General features: G+C 43.6%; 1 protein-coding gene and 1 gene segment (V, D, J or C); one reads left to right on the forward strand and one right to left on the reverse strand.

Annotated features, from left to right (window-relative positions):
- Positions 1-24,090, forward strand: part of LOC113622549 (T-cell receptor alpha chain C region-like) — a 50,637-nt gene that overhangs the window by 18,797 nt on the left and 7,750 nt on the right.
- DAD1 (defender against cell death 1) overlaps positions 8,837-24,090 on the reverse strand; it is a 55,310-nt gene continuing 40,056 nt past the window's right edge. Inside the window, exon 3 of the mRNA XM_027110762.1 lies at positions 8,837-9,369. The gene's annotated coding sequence lies outside the window, so the exon portion shown is untranslated. The remainder of the gene's footprint in view (positions 9,370-24,090) is intronic.

The following is a 24,090-nucleotide window of genomic DNA, read 5'->3' on the forward strand; positions in this document are numbered from 1 at the left end:
AAACAGGCCCAGGGAAGAGACAGATCATGGTCCCACAGTAAGTCTATGGCTGAGCTCAGACTAGAATTTAAGTCCCTATCATTAATTCTCCTGGCCTGAGGTCTGAGGAATCTGCAAGACTCATCTGACAAATATTTTTGTGTACCTACTCTATGCCAGGCTCAGCGTTTGGACCAGCTGACCCATCAGGGAAGAAACTCAATGTGATATTGCCCTCAGGGAACTTGCATTCTGGAGGTGGACCCCATTGTTCCCTGGGATATGACCATCCATATCCTGATCCCTCTTGAGCTTTTATACCATCCTCACTACCTTAGGAAATATTAAAATTGATCTTTGTTGCAGTTTTAAAGTCTTTTAGCAGTGAAATCAACATAGTCATGAGAAAAGAAATGGCCCAAAAGTGAAGGGGAAAACTAGAAATTTCCCTGATAATTTGATCATTCTAAAATTATTTTATTGATATCAAACTCGTGGCCAAATTAACTAGATAACTAATGCAGCTCTATACCTCATTTAGATCCTGTACTCTGTCTAAGGAGGATTCAAGGGTTCAGGCAGTTTCCTGGTGACGTAACCCAGAGATCCCCAGAGCAGCAGAGAAATATTCTCTGTTCTGGGCTTTGTGAGTCTGAAAAGATGTGAACACTGGTTTGACCTCTAAAATCGGGGATCGCTCTATATATGTTAAAGCATATATTTGACCCCTGGAACTCTGTAGTAGAAAGTGGGAAGCAAGGATTCCCTAAAAGAAGGTGAGCTTATAAAGACAAAGAAGGCGTTATTTACAATTTGTAGATAAGCAATTTGGTCACTCCAGATCAAACCTAGATTGACAATAATACACACCTAATTCATAAAGTAATTGCCAACTCTTTACTCTGTGCTCTGCCAACCCGGCCTATTGGATCTGGTTTTTGTTGTTGGGCATATCACAGTGTTTCCTCTGGTTCAAGCTGGCAACTGACCTTTGGATCTGGGACCCAACTGACTGTTGTACCTGGTAGGCCGTTACAATTAAATACTATTTTCACGGATTTATTAATCTATAAATGTATGCTGTACATTTATGTAACGTAATGGGCCGGGTGGGGGGGTGGAGTAGGGTGGGGGAAGAGATACTAAAAACACATACTTAAAAGGGTAACATACGAAGAGAATTATTTATCAAAGACCAAAGAGAAAGAGAAGGCTTTTTGCTAAGTTTGGAATAGGAGCTGGTGAAAATGAGTAGAAAAGAAGCTATCCTAACCTAGAAGAATAGGAATGGATTCCATAAAGGGAACCTCTCTTTCTCATAATATTTTCACTAGAACCAGGAGAAATGCTACAAGATGGTTTTACCAGGAACTATCTTAAACCAAGTCTAGTTGGCCAGCCATATTTCTAGTCTATCCTGGCTTATTTCTCCATAAGTTGCTAAACACAAAAGTGCCTATTTAAGATATTTAAATGAAACTCTATTTCTATAGCTCTCTGGTGCCCTTCCAGCATAGTGTGCCTGTAACACACTGCTTATCATTTCTACAAGTAAGAACAAGTTTGCCCTCCCAAACTGCATAAGCATAATTACTTGCCTTAGACTGAAGTCACCTCTATTTTATTTTTCCTGTGTTCATTTGTTTAAATCCAAACTGTGTGGGTGTCTAACTCTTGGCTCTGAGGTTTCCTTTCTCTTGAAAGTGTCAGCAAAATATTTTGCCCATAAATAATGTTTCATCTAGACTTGCAAATGACAGCCAACTCTGCGGCCTCTTTTTTCTCCCCCCTTGCTAAAGGGAATATGCGGGCAGAGAGCAGGAAAAAAAAAGCGAAAATGTACAGTTTCACTGTGGGGCTGGGCGGGGGCTGTTAAAGTACATTTGGTTATATAATGGAGGTACTTTGAAAGATAAGACACAGTGATCTTGTCTGATCATACATACATAATACTGCTAGCTTGTTGATGTGGTTCAGGGTGTCCTTAACCAGAAGCTTAGGTCAGGTTGCCAAGCACGACACAGACCTGGGTCCAACTCAAGGAGAGAAGCTTCCAGATAGCCCTGGAACTAAAGGCAGAATCAGGATTCTCCTCACAACCCTGTCCACCACCGGAGGAGACGTTCCATTTATAATTAGGAAAAGAGACAGGTAAAGAGCATTTATTTGCAGTGTCCTTGTTTCAAATATTGTGCGTATGAAGCACAGAAGACACGAGAAAGAACCCAAGCAGAAAGCTAAAGAAAAGAAATCGATAAAAGCACTGAAGAAAATCAGATGCCCGTGTCTTGCCTGTCTCTGATAATGAATGGGTCTTCTTGCCTCATTCCTCACTTTGGTTCTTGAATTTTCTGGGAAAGTAGCAAAAAAATAAAAGCTGGTGGGGTTGCATTAGTCTTGGCCTAACTTGGTTAGTCACCTCTGGATAACACACCTCCCTTTTGGGAAGTCCAGGAGACTTTTTGTAATGATAGTAAACATGGTGTACAACTCCAGATTTTTACTTCGGATCTGGGACGAAACTCAGTGTAAAGCCAAGTAAGTGACAGTTGTCTACAGGAAAAAGTCACCAACGTATTATCCTAAATTCCTCTTACCAGTCTGTATTTATTTTGAGCTCTTTTGTGTTTTGGGTCCTTGTTCATATGTCCCTTAAACATACATAAAATGTTGTAAACAAATCCTTATGATTCAGTAAACATTCTGAAACTGCCAACCATACTCTTGGGATGGTATCCTATATACGGAAAATTCCCAAATTTTAACTATTGCTGCATTTATTAGTTGACCCGAAAAAAAGAGCATTTCGATATAACTTAAAGGACCTATGAATGTCCAGGATTTCAGAGAGGAGATATGACAAATTAAAATTTTATTAAATTAAAATTATATATTATAATTATATTGATAATAATCTAACATTTACTGAACACTTGCTATATGCAAAGTATTGTGTAAATGTCTCTCATAAAGTCATTTAACCTTCCTCACAGCCTCCTGGGATAGATACTATCGTCCCCACTTTCACAGGTGAGGAAACTGTGAAAGTGAAAAACAAAGCCAGAGGTCAAAATAGTTACCAGAGGGCTCCTACACAGAGGGGGCAGCGCTAGACCTCAGGGCAGCCTGCCTGTCGCCCCAGCCTACTCTCTTATCCAGTTCGGTTTGCGTAGGAAGACGTAGCACTGTGGCTCTAATGACTACAAGTTGACGTTTGGAGCAGGAACAACAGTAACTGTAAGAGCAAGTAAGTAAGAGGGAAAAAATGAGAATAATTTTAGAACAAAATGGTGGGCACAATTACAAGCAATTCCACCTGGGAAGCACAATGGTCAGTAACTAAATTCCCAAAAGATTTCCCAGTTTGCACTAAGACCATAACCATTAGGACCATAACCTGACTACCTCACGTGTCCCCCTCACATCCTCCTCCACCCCAAAATGCTCTCTGCCTCAGGGATGCCTTCACAAGGATAAATTTGTTGAGAGCATGGGCTTTACGGTCAGATAAAAACCAAGCTAGCTATCTGAAATTATCTCAGGTCCCCCCCAAAAGTCACTGGGTTGTATTAAGATGAGACATAACTCTTTCCAAATATTTGAAGAACTGCCATTTAGACAAGGAAAGGGGTTAGTACCAGTGGCTGAAAGGATATGTGTCTCAGCCTCCTGTACAATCTTGTTAAACAAGGGGAACCGGTCTGCAGTGGAAAGGCTGCTTTGTGAAGTGCAGGACTCTTTCTTCTTGGAGATCTGCACGCTGGGTCCTTTAGGCTGACTATCTGATGTTGTAGAAGGGATTTCTATGCTACTTTAGATATTGGACTGAATCATCTCTGGGCTCCCTTTCAATGCTAAGCGCTAAGATCTCATGACTCCAGCCTAGAGGATGAGAAGGTGAGCTCAGACCTGTTTCTTCTATTTTTATTATTTTGATAGCCAAAGAAATATGTCGTTGAATTATTCATCAGCTAAAGCCTATTTGGGATATTTATACCTAGAAGATAGTGGGGTATGATCTCCCAGAGCCATAAATGGGAAAATAAAGGGCCATATCAGGAAGAAAAAAAGAAAGAAGAGGAAAAAATGCCTGGAGGGACGACCAGAGGTTGAATGAGGGAAATGGGGTGATTTTGCAGAGGACAGAACTAGTCTATCAAAGTTTTCACAAGTTCAGCTTTGGAAAGGGATCCAAACACAATGACAATCCAAGTAAGTGAGCAGCCTTTTATACTGGGAAATAGGGCCAGGGAAGCAAAGTTCCTTCCAATTTAAACACTCTCAAAAGGCCATGTAATTGCTTTCTGACGGGAGAGGGCCTCTGCTGGTGGAAGACTATTGTTAGCCCAGACCATTTGTCCCCTGAGAGATAGCCTCTGAGATCTGACTGTCCCGCTCAGACTGTCGGCTGCACAAGAAAAAAGACTTAAAGACACTTAAAGAGGATGAAGGTGAATTTTCAACCCTGTCCCCCAGGGCAGGGGAGAGAGTGATGGGGAACATTAGGACCAAGTTCATGTAAAGGGGCCCAGCACTGTGTCGATAGACTCAGGCCTGGGGAGGCTCTACTTTGGAAAAGGAACTCAGCTAACTGTACAGCCTGGTGAGTGGGTTGTTTTCTACTCCAGGGAAACAGTACTGTGAAGAAATTGGAAAGGGAGATGAATGAATATCCTTAGTCTTTAGGGACTAAAGGGAAAGTCTTAGGGAAGACTTAGGGAAATGTCTTAGGGAATATGTATATTGCTGCTACTGGAGGACCCTCCTTCTTAGTTAGACAGGGATGGGGAAGCGGAAGGAAGGTCAAGACCACCTAGCGTCACTTTCAGGAACTTGAGAATCTGAGAGGAGACTGTATGTGTTCGCACTAAAGGCAAAGGAGAAGGGCAACCCCACTAGAGAGTGTGAGGCATCCCGAAACACCTGCTCTGGTCCACACCCAACGCGTGGGGAAGGATGTGGCCCTCAACCCAGGCTGGGCATGCCAGATTGAGGTACAGAGTTACCAGGGTTATTTTTCTGGAGTCCTGTGATTCTCAGCCATCTCCCTATCAGAGGCTCCATCAACTCCTTTCTTATCAGGAATGACCTCTCCATCATATTCTGTAAACTTTCCCCGAGAAGCCTCCTCCCAGTTTCCTTAGTACAAGCCTCACCAATGAATGGGCTCTAGAATAGCTGGAGGGGGTCTGGCTCTGAAACTTGGACCAAGGAAAGTAAAGCTGATCCACAGCACGCAGCAGCTTGGAGGGCCTGGGTGGACCCAAGACTAAAGTATCCTTCCTCTCTTTGGGCTCTTCCCTGTGCACTAAATTGAATATAGAGATGCTAACGGCGTGCATGCCTGTGTATGGGTGAGTTCATCAGCATTTCCACGCTGGATATATGACCAGCCTGACCCTGAAGTCTCCCTGAGCTTACAGGGCTTCCTGTTCTCAGGTTCCTTTGTGGGTTACAAATGGTCAAATGGGCCCCTGAGTGAGTTTATGGTTGACACCTATTATCCTCACTCACAGATCCAGGTCCAAACAGCCAAAGCAGAGAAGTAAGTAAATATATGAAGGGGTGAGACCCAAATACGTGCCCAGGGACAAGCATTCCATCTCTACAAAGTGTGCACAGCACTGGGAGACAGGATTACCTTAACCATCACAAGCCCTCCACTTTGCCATGGCCATAGGACAGGGCCTTCGACAGGCATCTATGGAGTGTGATTTCCTTGGTCCCTGTGGCTTTTGCTGGGCCTCAAATCACTGTGTGGCCAGCTCTGCGGGGAACAAGCTAACCTTTGGAGGAGGAACCAGGATGTTAGTCAAGCCGAGTGAGTACCAGCTCTTGAGCCACTGTTCTGTTTCCAGCATTGAAGCCGGAGCCTAGCCATCAATTTTAAACTGAATGCGCTGTGTTGGCGCACATGAATCTGTCTCAAACTTGCCTTAGAAATGTGTAGTGTTGCTCTTATGCATAAGCACGTAGGTATGCACAAATTCAGTGTGGGTAAAGGATATCGCCATCTTGATATTTTTTAGGGTCTGTCTTCTTAAGAAAAGGAAAACAATTAAGGCACTTTCCTTATTTCTTCACATCTTTTGTCTGATTGTCCCACAAGGCAGAGGAAGGTGGAAAGCGATGATTCTCTCTATTCAGAGTGGTTAAGCGATTTGAATGTGGTCACAATAGCAGGGCCAGGACCCATGTGTTCTAAGGTTCAGTATATTGCTGTCTGTATCAGGCTGCAGCCTCTATAACCATCATTCTGATCTATCTCCTCTGGCCCTCAGTTTTCCCAATTAATGCAACTGAAATAGTGGTAATTCTTATCTCCCGGCTCACAGAAAGTGTGTGAGGATTAAAAAGACATTGCTCTGAAAAAGTTGAGCTGGAGGTTTGTTTAGAGTGCTTTATTTATTTATTTATTTTTTTTTGAGGAAGGGGGTGGATATTGTTTTTGTTGTTGACGATATTGTCCTTTTCATTAAGGAAGAGAATAAAGAAGGGAGAGATACTTGAAAGCTAAGGGGATATGATCAATACGTGAACGTGTACAAATAAATCATTAAGGCATTCAACCCGGGGCCAAAAGACGATGGATCTTGCTCAGCCACTCACCAACCATGCGTCCATGGGAAGCTCTCTAAGCCCCAGTTCATCTATGACATGGAGATTATGATTCCAGCTCTGTCTAGCTCAAAGGATTTTGTAAGACTCACATGAGATAATGTATGTGAAATCTCTTTGAAAAGTATGGGCAGTCAGGTGATTCGTGATTTTTTTGAGAGTCAGATTTTATGAAAAATTCCATTTGAGGGTAAACTTGAGGATGAAAAAGCTTCATGGATCTTGGCTATGGCAGAGAAACGGTTGAATTTGGATATAAGGTGAACCTTTCTAGTTATGAGAAAACAGAACGTGAGAATTGGTGACTAAGACTGTCCCTGGAGATCATCAAAACCTGAGATCACTTGGGAGAGAAATGCTTGAGGTTGTGAGCTTGTAGGAAATGGTTTCGGAGGTTTCCTACCATTCCAAAGAATGTATGAGTTTAAGACTTTTCTTGAGTTTACCTAAATATGTGCTTGGTGCTGACCTGGGTTTCAACCAAGTGAGAGAACCTGGGAGAATTCCTGTGCTTGAAAATGAAGCTCACTTTGGTTTTTGTGGTGGAATAGATCCCTGTGGGGTTTTCAAGCAGCCTGAAGCTGGTTTTTGGAAGGGGGACCACGTTAAAGGTGAATCTTAGTAAGTATTGCCATGAAATTTGAATTCAGTTAGTTACTGAGACACGTAACAGGCTTTTTTGTTCATTTAAGTGGACTGCCAAATGTCCTTGGTTTATTCAGGTTTAGTGGGGAGCAGAGCTCTCCCTGTATCCTCCCCATCATAAATGTAAGAGCTCATTTTGCTGGGCAATGGATTGCATTGCTTGCCAACTTAATAGGGAAACAGGATGGAAGAAGTCTCCCCATCTCAGTGGCCAGCTCCATCAGAAAAGCCATCAGAAAAACACTCTTAGATGCTAACACCTTCTCTTCCAGTTGGCCTCCTCTTACAACCTGGATGCCTCAACGGCCAGTGCCACAGTTTCCAATTACCCAGATAACATCCCAAAGTCACTTTGGAAGAACCTCTGTCTCATTTTGTCTTTCCTAACCAGGAATTTACATGGTAGAACTAGATCTAGTACTTCAACAGAGAGAAGGCATGATCTAAGCGTCCATGGCCGTCCTTGACACTGTGTGATTCGGAGCCAGGCTTTGATCTTTCAGGCCCTCTATTGGCTTATCTGTAAATAGAGGTGATGATTCATTCCTCCACGCTCGGATCTCACTTCAGATAATATCACCTCCTCAGAGAGACCCTTCTTGCCCAACCATTCTAACGAGCCACCAAACACAGCCTGATTTAAACACAGCCTGTTATCCAGCCTGATTTATTCCTGCACTTTCATCACTTGATATTGTATTATCTATGGATTTGTTTCTGTGTGCCTCCCAATAGACTGTAAGTGCCACGAGGACTGGGACAGCGTCCTAGCAGCTTTCTGCTCTATCCCAGCGCCTAGCACAGTGCCTTACACATGGAGGTGTTCAGTGAATAGTTACTGAGTAAGTGGAGGACACACCCCCATCTACCCTCTCCTCACAAAGTAACAGAGCTTTACTGTTGCATTCCCAAACACTGAGAGCTCACTGAGTTAGTTCCTTGCCAAAGGCAAGGACAGAATACAAGTGTCCATTGTTTGTAGTTATATACACATTGGAGGCAGTGAACAGGTAATCAGGGTATTTGCAGGGCCTCGTTTCACTGTGCCTACCAGACAGGAAATGTGTTGGTCTTTGGGAAAGGAACCACCGTATCAGTATGTTCCAGTAAGTACCTGGTTATTATTGGTCATAATGCCTGAACTTATCCTGCAGACTTACATTGCACACATGATTAAATGTCTCCTTATTCTTTAACTCAAGGAGTACTGGGGTTTAGTGATGAAAGCCATCAAAACAAAATGAAAAAAACAGATGCTGTCCCTCGTGTCTAATACTCCAACCATACCCCTGTCCCACCCCATTTTCACAAATTTTTTAATACACACTAAACTGATAAAAGAAAGAAAGATTACCTACAGGGATAGGAGCAATTTTCTAACCACTGGTAAAATGAGCTCGTGTACAGGAATTGATTCCTAAGTAAAAAATGGGAATCAAAGCTGATATGCTTTGGCTGGTAAAACAAGATGACTTGGTGAAATTTTTGAAGGAAATGTGTCAGAGTTGTCTAAAGACCATCAGCTGGACTCTTCTCAGGCGTTCCCCTCCACCCATTCTATTGTGCTCTGAAAAGAGGCTTTCAGAGGCTTAACTCCATGGCTTAGTCTTTTATTTCAATAATAGAAAAAGGGGGAAATCCCAGCCAGAGTTCCCAGGAAGGAGGATAGATACATGCTAATCACATTAATCTATTATCAAGATAGCTCAGGAATTCTTGTCAGGCAGCACGGTGCTGTGATTTATAATACATTCATCTATGGGACTGGGACAGGATTATCAATAAAACCCAGTAAGTAGACAATATGTCACTGAAGTAGGAGGCTTAATGTGGTGACTGAGACCTATTGAACTTACTGCGGTATTTGTAGGGCCCAGATATCAAGAAATGCATGGTTTATGTGGATTTAAGTGCATTCTGAAATAGAAAGAAATGTTAAAGTAATGGCACAGAGGCCAGAAAGATCTAACTGTGGAGGAAAAATAGTAGTGTCGATGAACCAGAAATAACAGACTGAAACAGCTCAGTCAGAGAGTGGATCATAATGAAAAAGGCAAAGTTTGCCTGAACACTGCTTGTCCTTCTAATCCTGGCTTGATCGGTGCATCTGAGCCACAATTTCTTCACCTGTAAAATGAAAATATTTCATCTCACCTCATAAGTTTTTTTAAAGATAAAATAAGCTAATGGATATGAAAGTATTTTAGAAACTAGTAAATGCTATACACCTCTAAAATATCATGATTATTTGTTTTCAGAACAAAAAGAAAAAGCTAGGACAGCTAGTATAATTCTTTCAACATGAAGAGAATATGTAGATTCTTAGTAGAAGAGCTATTTTCGTGTGGATCTGTAGCCATAGGCATGGGTAAAAACCACTCTCTCTTCTACTGACGTACCGAGACTCACATGTCACCCACATGAGAATGGCAGAAAGGAAACCATTCTGTAAAGGCCTGAAATGCAGTGTGAATTCTGGGGGTAACCTAAAGGTTACCTTTGGAACTGGAACAACGCTTCAAGTCACCCCAAGTAAGTCTAAATTCCTAAGCACTTCTCCTTACTTGTGTTGTTGCCTCTCAGATTGTGACATTTGGAGCACATAACGGGGATGTAATAGGCCTTTTATGGCCATTTTCAGAAGATTTAAATAAAGATATTATAGAAAGATCCCTCATCCAACCCTTAACATTATAATAGTTTTATTCCATCCAAGTTGTGTTCTTTCTTAATAGAAAAGAAAGCCAAGATACTACCCATGAGGCCAATTGAAAACAGTAAATTTGCAGAGCATAAGAACCAAAGAGAAGGCAAGTAGTGTTTTTTACCAGACCTGAAGCAGAGCTGGTGCCCTTTAATCAGGACGCCTGGCTTTGGGGACAGAATAGGACTCGAGTAAGTAACCAGGCTACCACTAGGCCTAAGTCTGCAAAATAAGTTGACTGTAGGAGCAGGAAGCTGTCACTCAATGAAGTTAAAACTAGGAGAGACACTATGGCAGAAACCTAAAAATTGATAAGTGTGATGGAGACAAAAGGACTAGATACATCTGCGGGATGCATAGAGTTGAAAATCACAACTTTGGTGGTGACAGACCCAGAGCAATGAGGAGAGAGAGGCTTCATTTTAAGTGTTGCACAATAAATGCCCATATTTGAGTTGAATGGCCTGTGTGTTATGTGGAATGTAAAAAGAAAGTTAAGATGTGGTCCCCTTCATAGGCGAAAGGGCTGTATCTCTCAGTCTTGGGTATGCGAAGGGTGTGTGGGCTTGTGGGTGTTTTTGGCTGACTAAGAAACACTGTGGGAAGGGTGGAGGCTATACGTGGATCTTTGGGAGCGGGACAAGACTGCTGGTCAGGGCTGGTGAGTAGAGTATCAAGGGAACAACCGGAAGATTGATGAAAATGTTTTCATGTCTCAGGAAATGATTGTGTGATGGAGGATACGCTGGAGTTCAGGGCATCACTGTCACTAGAGGTCTAATGTCTGGTTCTAGCAAGAGAATTAACCCCAATACAGCTGCAATCTCAATCTCATAGGAAGGAGGAGAAGCATTCCTCACTCATAGTTCCTCCTAACATGTATCTGTCCTATGCCAAAAAGTCTCATGTCTCCAGGGTACTTGTGTAGCAGTGCTGGTTCAGTGTGCTTAACCCCACATCACCTGTTTTCCATTTGTAAAATAAGGACAATAATATCAGAGTTCATGGCACAGTTAACGGCCCAAATAAGGCAAGGTGATATATAGCGATTGTCAACCCACTTGCCATGTGTAGGTTCTCCATAAATGCTGGTCTTCTTTCCCTTCCGTAAGCGATCAGAGGTTGAAAGACCCAACACTGCAGGCCATTTTTGTATGGGGGGTTGCCATAGTGTGAACTCAGGATACAGCAAACTTACTTTTGGAAAGGGGACTATGCTTCTGGTCTCTCCAGGTAAATGTCGACCCAATCCCACTCCTGTTTTCTCATTCTCTGGTTTAAGACTTCTACATGTAATTTCTGTGTTTTACCCTTGTGGATGCATCATCCTTGTTTTATCAGTTGACCTATGAATTTAAGGTTGAGCCTTCATGGAGCACTTTGAAAAATGAAAATAACCAACAGAAGAGTTGGATTAGTAGGATTAGAAGTTGAATTAGTTGAATTAGTAGAACTAATTTGCTAGGTAGGATGGAATACAGAGTAATACCCAGATAATTAAGACAAACCTGGTTTCTCCAGAAATAGCCTGGCTTCCTGTTAAAAGACTAGACTGTAGCCTCACCCCAGGCATCCCTCCCATTCCTTTTCCCCCCATATCCCCAATCTAGCTGAGGAGTCTTGGACAATCTGTGACACATACAGCTACAGAATTCTTTCATTACTGAGAAGATCTGCCTATTAAAATTGAAAGATCCTTAAGAGCAGAGGTTCCTGTTATATACCATGAAGTGTCTAATATGGTCCTTTTACAGAGTAAGTGCTTGTTTAATTGAAATCAAATACCCAGAAAAATCAAGTTTCCCGGCCAAAGGGAAGAAGTGAATATAGTAAGCAACACAGTACATTCAGTGTGTGGTGGAGAAGGAAAAAATACTAGATTGAGAATCAAACAGACCCGTGTTTTTGTCTCTGCTACCAACTAGCAGTGTAACTTGGAGCAGATCCCTTGCCTCTAGGCCTCAGTTTTCTCCTCTATGAAAGGGGAAGTAGGTCTGGTTGATGACCCCTCTGCCCTCCTGGCACCAGCAGCCTATGAATTTATTCCATTTGGGGTGGGGGGAGCTTTTTTCTCATATGAATAAGTCAAATAGCTATATTAAATCTTAAGTATTTTCTAACTCATCAGGGTAAGTCAGGAAAAGGTGTGAAGTGACAGAGGGAGTTTATTGTGAGGCATGGGACACTGTGGGACTCATGGGGAGGAGCAAACAAACTCACCTTTGGGAAAGGCACCTGGCTAAAAGTGGAGCTGAGTAAGTGTGCAGTTCTAAGGTAACTACAAAATGTATTCCAGTGACAGTGAATGGGAGAAAAGGAGATGTTATTTTTGTCATTTGTAATATGACAAAAATTATTTATTTATAATTAACCATAATCTTATTTATAATTTGGAACTATATATATTTGGAATATATTCCAATTATTAATATATATAATTCCAAATTTATATTTGGAATTATATAATTATAATTATAATCTTATTTATAATTAACCATAATCTAGTGCTGAAGTATTAAGAATTGTGGCACCCAGATAAATTAATGAAAATATTCAAAGACTGTCCAAGAACATTTTCTTTAAGTTAGAATTTAGCAAGCTATTAAGACTTTTCCCAAGATGTGAGGCTGACAGAAGCTCTGTCCAGTATTAGAGTTTTTAGCACTAGAATTGAGCTAAATGGAGCCAGAAAGAGGAAAAAAGCAGAAGAGCAGAAAATTGCATGGCCATGATCTAATAGAACTTTTCTACTTCCACTGCCATTGATTCTGAGACTCATTGCAGGAGACTATTCAAGGTCACTTGACCTATGCCCCAAATAAGCCCTACCAAGTTCATTCCAGAGATTATGTCCCTTTGCACTAAACATTATTCAAGAAGAGTCAGTGAAGTGCAGAGAAAGGAGCCCAGGGCTTCTGGTTGCAGTCTAGAGTTCTAGATTTGACTGAGCCCCAACAGGCGGTGTGACGCTGAACAAGTCATTGCCCCTCTGTGTGCCTCAGACTCTTCCATTGTGAGATGAGAGGGTGGAAGCCCTCAAAATCTGTGATTCTTACTCCTACACCATCCTAGAGTTTATACAACCCAAGGGTGTGGACTCATGGCTATTTCACAAACAAGTTTTATAACACTAAAAGAAACCTTGTTAATCAATCATTTAACTTAACGTATAAATCATAACCACCACCTCAGTTTCTATGATGTGTAGATACGATACTAGGGGCATGACAGACAGTGCTGTTTATCTTCAAACAACTATGGATCAAGGAACAGTATTCCTATTTTACAGAAAAGGAAACTGAGGCTCAGAGAAGTAACTGCCCAAGATCCCAGGGTTAGTGAGTGGAAGGGTCTAGATTCAAACCACGGTCTGTCTGCCTGATCTCAAAGCTTACTCTTTCTACTACATTATGTCACAGACCCTGTGCCAGGGCTTACCTAGAAATGAGAGAGGATGCCAATCAGAGTTAGTAAGGAAATACATGGAATTTATCTTTTCCATTCTTAGATACTGCCATGACTTGAGACATGGAGCTTTGGGAAATCTTGACTTGGATGCCCCAAATCTAAAGCGTTCTCTTCCCTTTTTAATGAGGAAACAAGTAGTACAGGGGCTGCTGGGAGAATTACCCCAACAGGAGAGGAGACAGAAGAGCTGGCAGCAGCCACCTCCTTATTCTGACTCTCCCTTCCCCTCACAATTTCTTGTATTTTCCCCATGCAGACCAGTGTCCAGTGTAACCCATCTATAAGTGCCTGACTCATTTGTGAGTTATAGAAATATGCAACATTGAGTACACTTTGGACATTGCTGGATCATAGAACTTTAGCTCTGAAAGGGAAATCCAAACCTTTTTTTTTCCAGTGAAGAAATTAAGACCCAGAGAGGTTGGTTGAATTGTCCATTATCATGAAATCAGTGAGAACTAGGGCTGGGATGAAAACGTGGGGATCCTGGTCCCTGGGCCATATTCCATGACTACTGTTTGGTGAACTAACCCTTCCAGTAGGTAGGAGGTATGAGATTGTTCATGAATAGGAAGAAACCAGATGGATTTACTGGGAGAATATAAAAAATTGCTCCTTATTATGAGCACCTTCCCATAGGCTCCCTGGGCCTGTTTCACAGCTATGGTTAAAAAATGGAAGGGGGCTTCCCTGGTGGCACAGTGGTTGAGAGTCCGCCTGCCGATTCAGGGGACACAGGTTCGTGCCCCGGTCTGGGAAGATCCCACATGCCGCGGAGCGGCTCGGCCCGTGAGCCATGGCCGCTGAGCCTGTGCTCCGCAACGGGAGAGGCCACAACAGTGAGAGGCCAGCGTACCGCAAAAAAAAAAAAAAAAAAAAAAAAAGGAAGGAAAAGGAAGCAGAATATTTTGTCACAACACAAATCACTGTGGGAAATAGTGGAGGCTCCAAATTTGTCTTCGGGACAGGAACAAGGCTATTTGTTGAAGCAAGTAAGTTCCTTGAAATAGCCTGATTTTTATTACAGTTGAAGGATATCTGTTTTCACTGATTTTCCCCCAAGGGTTTTGTCTGCTATTTAAGTAAGAAAATAGTTTGGTGATGGTAATGTTGCATTATATGTATCCACGAGCCTCATTCATGCCAGAAACATGTAGTAAACACTTAGTAAGTGTGCATGGACATAACTACCCTAGGGCCCGTCTAGAACTGAAACTCTGTAATTACATAAATGGCTTTTTCAACCTGAATATTCATGACATTTTTTATATAATCTACTGCATACAAAGCAGGATTTCCTATTGAGTTGTGACTTATTTCTTGTCATCTTCCAATGGTCTTAGAAATGAAGGTTAAAGAGTAAAATTACACGCCTCTTCCCACTTTGGCGCATGTACGCAAACTTGGGAACATGCTTAGTGACTAACTTGTGTGTGACTCAGGAATCCCCGGCTGTAGTCCAGCTATAGGGCACCATTTGTATAGAGTTGGCCCAGTTATAGGGTACCATTTTGTATAGAGTTATGTCAGAGTGTGAACACAGGTTATCAGAAATTCGTATTTGGAACTGGCACCCAACTTTTGATCAGCCCAAGTAAGTCAGCTCTCCGGAAATGTGTAACCCCACCTCCAGCATTGGGTTTATATTTATATATGTAGCGTTTGCTCTGGTCTATAATAGAATATTGTGATGATGATTATTATTATTATTGTCACATCATCATTATTATTATTACCACTACTGTTTTGTTATTATTGATCATAACAATGCTGCTAACTCGGAATATATTTTTTCTGCCATATTATTCGTTTTACTCTTTAAGGAGAATCAATGTCAAGGTATCAGGAGACAAATGTTTGAGTTTCCTTTGCAGTCAAGTACTTGTTCATTCAGTTGCCCCCTCTCTGCTGAGGGTCCATAGGAACTTCACGATGTCGTGGTTGTTATGCTGCCTCCTGATTATCTCTTTGAGTTGCTTCCTTGGTTTTTCCCTGCCTAAGCACTTAGGTTTTGCAGCTCACATTTACCAAAAGTATACTTAGCTTTTAACCTCTCGCAAAACTGGCCTTCTTGTCCCAATAATTATGGACGGTAAAAGTCAGTTCAACTCAGTAAGTGCTTATTGAGTATCATCAAGCCAGGGGCCATAGGTGGTTTAAAATGAAACAAACAAACCAAGAAAAGAAGAAGCGTATGATGTGGTTCTTGCTCTCAAGAACTTCCAGTCTTGTCAGAAAAACAAAACACTCATCTGTTAAAAGTCTAATAACAATTTATATGTGGGTGCACCAAGCAGTGTGCTGTGTGTGGTCATGTGCAGGACCTGGGACCCTACTGACTGGAGACAGGACAGCAGTGACAACGGACAGTCCATATTCCCTGGCAGAGAGCAAGCAGGATTCCACCCCTGTGTTTCCGGAAAAGGATTTAAGATTGTTATCTGCTGAGATGTTTGACTTTCTTGACAGAAAGGCCCCTTGACAGAAAGCAGCCTTGACTTAGGATAGAAAGAGTAGAAACAGGAATGAGTCAGGCGTGAGTCACCCAGAAACCTCGCTCAGCCCCAGAGAGGATGCGGTGACTCTGAGTCACGCTGAGGCATGTTTTTAGCATGTGCCCTGGCCTGGCTTGCTGGAAATGCTCTTGCTCCTACTCTTTCTGGCAAAGTGAAAAATACATTTTTGCATATTCCCCTAAGGCAATGGCGCCTTCGTCTCAGGCGGGGCAGCTGAGGTGGGAAAATGCAGGCTGCTGCCTGGTATCTTTCTTCTTTTTTCTTTTTTTTTTTAAATTTACTTACCTATTTATTTATTTATTTATTTATTTTGGCTGCATTGGGTCTTCGTTGCTGCGCATGGGCTTTCTTTAGTTGTGGCAAGCGGGGGCTACTCTTCATTGTGGTGCGCGGGCTTCTCGTTGTGGTGGCTTCTCTTGTTGCGGAGCACGGGCTCTAGGTGCACGGGCTTCAGTAGTTGTGACTTGAGGGCTCTAGAGCACAGGCTCAGTAGTTGTGGCACACGGGCTTCAGTAGTTGTGGCTCGTGGGCTCTAGAGCACAGGCTCAGTAGTTGTGGCTCACAGGCTCAGTAGTTGTGGCGTACGGGCTTCAGTAGTTGTGGCTCACAGGCTCAGTAGTTGTGGCACACGGGCTTCAGTAGTTGTGGCTCGTGGGCTCTAGAGCGCAGGCTCAGTAGTTGTGGCACCTGGGCTTAGTTGCTCTGCAGCTTCCTGGACCAGGGATCGAACCCGTGTCCCCTGCATTGGCAGGTGGATTCTTAACCACTGCGAGGGAAGTTCCACTGCCTGGTATCTTTAGATACACGTACACCCACCCGGCCTATGTAGGAGGCAGTTTTTTCACCAAGTTTTGTAAAGGTTCTGTGTTTCCCAGAGGAGAAATAGCCAGAGGCTGTTTGTTGATGGCTGTGATGAGGAAAATGGAGGTGATGGGTAGCATCAGGGCTGAAGCTGCTACAGCCACTAGGGAATCTCCCTCCTGTGCTTAGAGCACCCATCAGAAGGAAAAGGTTAGGATCAGCCTTCCCAGGATCCCAGCTTTTAGAGCTACTGGGAAGCGTGTGTGTCTTCCATGAGAGGGTGGGCAAACCCAGGACCTTTTTGTAATGCACTTTCCCAGAGTGTGATTATGGGAACAGATTCACTTTTGGAAAGGGGACTCGAGTATTGGTCACACCAAGTAAGTGAGCCGGGATCCTCCTGGACATATGACCCCTCCCCCACCCACCGCTCTTCCTACCCCACAGGTACCGGACAACTTCTTATGTCCATGGGAGGGAGGAGGGCATGTCCTCCATCAATGCCACCCCTAACGTCCTTAGAAGCTCACTGCGTCAAACCTTCGTGTGCCCCTTGTTTCTTCCACCCTCCCTTCCTCTCAGCATCTCCACTGACAATATATTGAATAATATAAAAATCTCCTTTGCCGCCCATCCTGGGAGCACTTGTATCTAACAAAAGAGTAGCAGAGGCAAGCAGGGTGGTGCTGGAGGTATGGCTGCTGGGGAGTTGCTGCCCTGCTTCTCCACTGACAGGAGCGTGTGTTTTCTCCTGGGTAGAGGAGGTGAGGAGCTCTTCTAGTCCCCAGTCCCTGGCTCCCATCACCACCCCTCGGCTCAGGGTTCCAGGACAGCTGTGGGAGATTCCTGCAACTCTGGGGGCATTGGCCAGTGTTTCCCCAGATTGTTGCCCCAACCACTGGAGCAATAGGTAGAGGGAGGTCACGTGAGACTGGTTTTAGCAAAGGCTTTCCTCGCTGTGTGTATCAGGAAGAAACTATGGACTTATATTTGGAAGAGGGACCAGGCTTGTTGTTCATCCATGTGAGTATTATAGAAACGGTCAAGGGATATTTTGTAGACAGAGGATATATGATGGAAAATGAGGGAGTCTGTGACTGGGCTGCTCCATCGTGAAAGAGCCCTTTGCTGTCTGGGAGTAACTTACCATTGTGTCAGGTCTAATGAAATGATTGAGGCTGTGCTGGACAAGGGTTTTGCACAGTGCGTGCAGAGGACAAACCACCAAGGTTTGAGAAAAGAGGCTTCACTCTTGGTTAGGTTTCTGAAGCAGAACTGTCTTCTTGGCAGCCAAGGGGCCATCCTGCCCTTCAACCCCATGGCTGAGAATCTCTCGCCACGTCCCTTTGGATCCATGAGATATCTGTTGCACATGACAGCATCCCAACCAGAATGCTGAGGCACCCTGGGGTGCTGGAGAGGGTGGTGCGGCAGGGACAGGTCTCCTCTGGCTACAAGAAGCCTCATCCCTTCCCTCAGTGGAAAGCATTGCTGGGAACCACCATATTATTAGCTACTATTTACTCAATGCCTGACATGTGCCAGTGACTATACTCTGTCCTTCAAAGAATTTCTCATTCAGTGCTCACATCCATCCTAATGCTAGGTAGCTGGTATTAGGCCTATTTTACAGATGAAGAAACAGAGGCTTGGGGCAAGTAGCTTGCCCAAGATCACACAGCTAGGAATAATAGGGCTAGAATTTAACTCTAATCTATTTGACTCCAAGGCCTTACTGTTAACCATGCCACCACACCGCCACCACTGTCCCTCCTGCACTCTGTGAAGGAAGACCCCAGACCTCAAAGGCTACCTGTCTGGTCCTTGGTTTGCCTATCCTGAGCCTTCTTGCCATGGTGACCATGGCAGCTTTGGTCCAGGACTTAGCGTTTCTGAAGAGATGAGTAAAGTCATTGAATGGGGTTGGTAGGATGCAGGTATGGCAGGGAGGGAAGCAGAAACCTAGGGGGACTGATTATTGGGCATAAAGTGACACAGAGAGAAATTTATCATCAAAACGATGGAACAGGGCTTCCCTGGTGGCGCAGTGGTTGAGAGTCCGCCTGCCGATGCAGGGGACGCGGGTTCGTGCCCCGGTCCGGGAAGATCCCACATGCTGCGGAGCGGCTGGGCTCGTGAGCCATGGCCGCTGAGCCTGCGCGTCTGGAGCCTGTGCTCCGCGACGGGGGAGACCACAACAGTGAGAGGCCCGCGTACGGCAAAAAAAAAACATGGAACAGCCTGTTCAAAAGCTCCATTCCCAAGAGTGAAGGCTGTAAATGTGGGGCGGGAGGTGTGAAGCGCAGGCAGCCGCCCTGGGTGGCAGAGGGCAGGTATTTGTACTGCATTGTACCAGGGTGTGGACACAAGCAGCAGAACACTCACTTTCGGGAGTGGAACAAGACTCCAAGTGCATCCAAGTAAGTGCCTGACCTTAGACTTCAGCCAAAGACACAGAAAGTCCCTACTCGGCTTTCTTAGATGTTGAGTCTGCACTTCCCGAGCTAATTTCTCATGATTCTTCATGAGGCTTGAATGTTTTGAAATTTGAATTCCCAGCCACTAGCTCAACAGCGGTTTATTTTCTAAAAGTAGTAATTGCCAATGGGGCCTGGCCTTTTCATCATTACAGAGGCAGACTCTTTTGCCATTTCTAGATTCCTTTGAGACAAAAGAACTTTATCAGAAATCATGACTGATTATGCCAAAAAAAAATATTTTTGTTACCATCTAGTTTTCACGGGCTGGGCCCGTGAGCCATGGCCGCTGAGCCTGCGCATCCGGAGCCTGTGCTCTGCAACGGGAGAGGCCACAACAGTGAGAGGCCCATGTACCGCAAAAAAAAAAAAACAATACTGGGTTTAGAAAATGGACCTATACAGAATTAAAAGATAAATGAAACAGTCCTAATAAAAGAAGGTAGAGGACAGGATTGCATTTAAAATGAATTAAAATAATTAGAGGGCTTTCAGTCAACAAATATTTACCAAGCAACTATTATATTCTAAGCACTATAGAAGGAGGGAGGAGGGGAGGGAGGGAAATGCAGAGTCCCCGCCATCCAGGATCTCCCAGTGGGTAAACATCCATATAAAGAGACAATTAAGCCCAGTGTCACCACACTGTAGTGGAAGTACACACAAGTTGCGATGGAATAGCAGAAAGGAAGGCATCCCCGACCTCCTATCCTAGTTGTCTGGTACTTTCATGCATTCTGCACTGCACCATAAGCTCTGTGAGGTCAAGACCCTCTCTCATTCATCCTTACACCTCCACACTCCAGCACAATGCCTGATGCATAAGGCGTCACCTAAGAAATGATTGTTGAAAAAATGCCTCTAGCTGGGAGACTCAGGGAAGGCTTCAGTGGAGGGATAGTAACTGTTTAGAACATATTGGTTTAGACAGTAGCAAGTATTCTCCAACAGAGTTGTTAGATTTCAAAACTGGGAGATTGCAGAATCCATCTGAACGTGCGTGGGTGGCCGAAAGCCCACTTCTCTGGGGAAAACTTCCTCCATATTTATCTGTTCATTTGTGCACTTCACCAAAGCCTCTTCCCTGCCCTGGGTCAGTTCAGGCTACATTTAGAAAGCCTGAAACCCATCATATTTCTAAAGAACCAGAATTCAGAGGCATAAGAACTACAATACCCTGAGAGGGAAGCAGCACAAATGGGGTGTAGCAGCAAAAAGGAGAGGTCTAATGATAAATACATGAAGTCTATGTCCCTACTCGAGTCGCCACCCAGGAAACTTTTCTCCATTTGTTCTAAGGAAACTTTTCTCCTTTAGGACCAGAACTTTCTTTGAAGTACACAGCTCTAAGGTGTGTAGGAAGGTGTGTGGAAAGAAAACCAATAAATTCACATTTGGGAAAGGCTTTAAAGTTGCCATTGTTCCCAGTAGGTAAACCCTGCAAAGTGTTGGGGCAATGTGGTCTTGCATAATGACTGCATACGTATCTGCCCTCGAGCCATTCCTGACAGTGGCAGGAAAATTTGCTACATATGAAGCTGTTTCATAATGATTAGAAAGAAATAATCAGCATTAATGAGGCCCCTAATTGTGTCCGTAGGAGTTGGTAGGAGAACAAACAGATTCAGAACACAGAAAGCTTAAGGATAAAATTAGGCTGAAATTTAGGATGCATTTTAAATTCTTTGAACTAGAAAAGGGACTTCCAGGGAATGTGTATCTAAACCTGTACATGTTCCACAGAGGTTAAGGGGTGTTTTAAGAATAAAAATTCTTGAATCGAGTAAGTTTAAGAAGCTCTAAATTTCTTTATTGTAAGACTTCTCAGAGCCTTTAAAATGCTACTGTGCACTGCTGGTCTTCAGGACTGAAATACGCTATACAGCGTTTTCCAGACTTCTTTGAGCTTAGAATCTTTTTTGCAGAGAAACTTAGGACTAGAGTTCTGTGAATTTGTCACTGAGAAGGACTTGTCTAAACTACTCTCAAACTTTGGAGGTTTTTTTTTGTCCCCATATGAATGTCAACCCTAATCTTAGAACCCTCCAGAGAAATAGATTCTCAGGCCCCATCCATAACTCACTCCTGATTCTCACAACCTTCAGAGTTAAGCAATCCTCCTTGTGCATTGTATGTGATATCCCTATGGCAATATTAGTCTCTCTCTCTCTGTCTCTCCCTTCAAAGACTAATAGAACTGCTTTCTAAAAGGAGAGCTTTCATAGGCCTCCCTTCCATGAATTAAGCCCTACCCAAGGTTTTCCGTCTACTGCCGGTGCTGTGAATTTTCCCTCAAGATTCATTTCCCGGTTAATCCCTGGCTCTTCTCCAGGCCCTTCCAATTGTCCTCCTTCACTTCCAGTGTGGAACCCAGAATGGGCATCCACCCTCCAGGAAGGCCTGACCTGCTCAAGGCCGGCAAGGAGGGAAAGGTCTGTGAGATTATTACACAGAAAGCTGAGGAATTAGGACTCAGTGGGCCAGAATTTTTTCTTGTGCCAGAGAAAGGGGGATTTTGGAGGAGCCTGTAAAACAGGCACAGGAGACATTTCTGCCCCAGTGAAGCTGACCCTGCCAGGGGCTAGAGTTCTTGTAAAGCACCCTCCTAGTGTGTGTTGTCTGGTGGCTACAATAAGCTGATCTTTGGAGCGGGGACCAGGCTGACCGTACGCCCGTGTGAGTATGACGGTGCAAATGACCAGGGCAAAGTAACTGACAACTTGTCTATGAGAAAACCAGCAATGATTTATGGTAAACTCGAGGATATGGGAAACACTCGTTTCCATTTCTACAAACTCTTCTGGTATCTTAAGATGTTCCCATTTCTCATACTAAAGACAGAAGTGCCAAGGGCCAGTTGAGGAAATGAAAATCTGAGGGGAATAATTTACGGAAACATAAAAAGAGTTGCAGATATTCAGTGCTTTCAAGCAAAACAGATAATGTCAGCACCAGATGATCTGAAGATTCAGGAAATTAGCTAAGTGCTCTTGGGGAAAGAGATGAGTTCACGGCAAACACAAATTCTCTTTTATTGCAGCAGGTAGCTAAATCCCGTGGATGGACTAATGAGCATGGTGTGGGGATACCTGCTCACAGAATCTTCCTCTCTGGAGCTTAGTAGAGCATTGAACCACTCCCAGGGTAAAAGTGACCCAGACCCCTATCTGAATGGCAAATATAACAAGGCACGGAGGTAGGATGGTGTGGGGCTCATAGCACAGCTTGGGAGGCTGTCAGACCTGGGGGAAAGTCTGGCTCTACCATCTCTAGCTAATTAAGTCTCCACTTTCTCAATGGCAAAATGACAATACCCACATCATAACAAGACAATACTCAGCATACAGCAAGTAATCAATAAATGGTAGCTTTACTAAATAATATTAATAATAATTATCATCATCATCAACAAGGTTTTGTTATTACTAAACCTTCATTATTGTAAAGGGAAAGGGGAATGACTTCCCTGGGAAATATGAAACCTAAGAAACAAAGACCCAGGGTGCCTTGTAGAATGGTGCCCTCCAAGTCTGGTGGGTTTTAGCAGGTTAACATCAGGAAGGTTATTGCAAAGACCTTACCCTCAGTGGGGATTCGGCAGTGGTAACAAGTTAAACTTTGGAGCAGGGACCAGACTAAGTGTCCAACCAAGTAAGTAATGCGGGGCAAGGGTGGACATTGACAACTAATTCTTCTTTGTCCAAGATGCTGAGTTGAGCCCAGGTATTATCTTCTGTAGGATCCCAAATGGTTCTTTCCACCCATCCCAGAAAATCCTCTCATCCTGCGCTCAATGCTCAGGAAATATCCTTGGGCCACAACCTGAAGAATCATGAGTTAGGTGATGGGCAAGGAGTCCTGGACCTTTCACGAGAGGATCCAGGATACTGCTGCCCTGAGCGGGGGGTTCTGCTCTACTGAATTCTTGGTTTAAGGAAACCACGACCTCCAACCGAGGGCACTACAGCAGGATGAGGCAGGAGGGGAAGGATTAAGAGACAAAGTCTCAACACAGAAGATCAGAAGGTATTACCTCAGAAGACTGTGACCCTCCGTCCCCTGTGAGAGACCAATGTTTCTGCTACTGAAATAGGAGGTAGGGCCAGTGAGTTTCTGTAATGGTGTCACCTGCAGTGTGAATACCAGAGGAGTGACCGATAAACACACATTTGGGAAAGGAACGCAATATTTGGTGAGTCATTCTAGGTGGCACCATTTGCAACCCCATGGGCCAGTGTCACTAATCTTTTCCCCGGAGATATTAGTATTACTATGGTAAGGCTAACTGTGGGTGTTACAACTAATTGTCTTACAGAGGCCTCTGTGAACGGGAAAAGCCACACTATCGATCTTGAAAATCTGTGTTTCTCTAGGTCAAACGCATTAAAATTTTACTCTAGTCATTCAGTGGCTAATTTTAAATGCCTTCTATGTGGCCGTCAATCTATAAAATGTGAGACTGAGTATGAAGATATCTAAGATAGATGCCTGACCTGTCTCCAAATAGTATAAAAACTAGCCAAAGGGGCCAAACTATTGTAAATTTAGCAAGCTGAAAAACATTTTAGTATCAACCAGCTGATGATGTCAACAGGCACAGTAGAGATACAGAGGAATGGAGTCCCAGCTGAAAAGTTGGCCTAGATGGAGAAGGTTTGATGCAGTAGAAAGGATTCGTTGAGTCTGAAGGATAGAGTAAGATCTGTCTGGGCAGAGCAAGGACAGGAGGGGACTTCCAGGCATAAGGAACACCAAGAAAGAAGGCATGATCTTGGGAGTGAACAAGGCACATGATTTTGGCCAAGTAAACACATCTTAATGAAGTTAGATGGAGAGAAAGCCAAAGATAACTTTATAGACAATGAAGAAAAGGAATACTAGA

The sequence above is a fragment of the Aethalodelphis obliquidens genome, unplaced genomic scaffold, assembly GCF_003676395.1.
Source record: "Aethalodelphis obliquidens isolate GAN/ISIS:26980383/991018 unplaced genomic scaffold, ASM367639v1 scaffold10, whole genome shotgun sequence".
Classification (NCBI taxonomy): domain Eukaryota; kingdom Metazoa; phylum Chordata; class Mammalia; order Artiodactyla; family Delphinidae; genus Aethalodelphis; species Aethalodelphis obliquidens.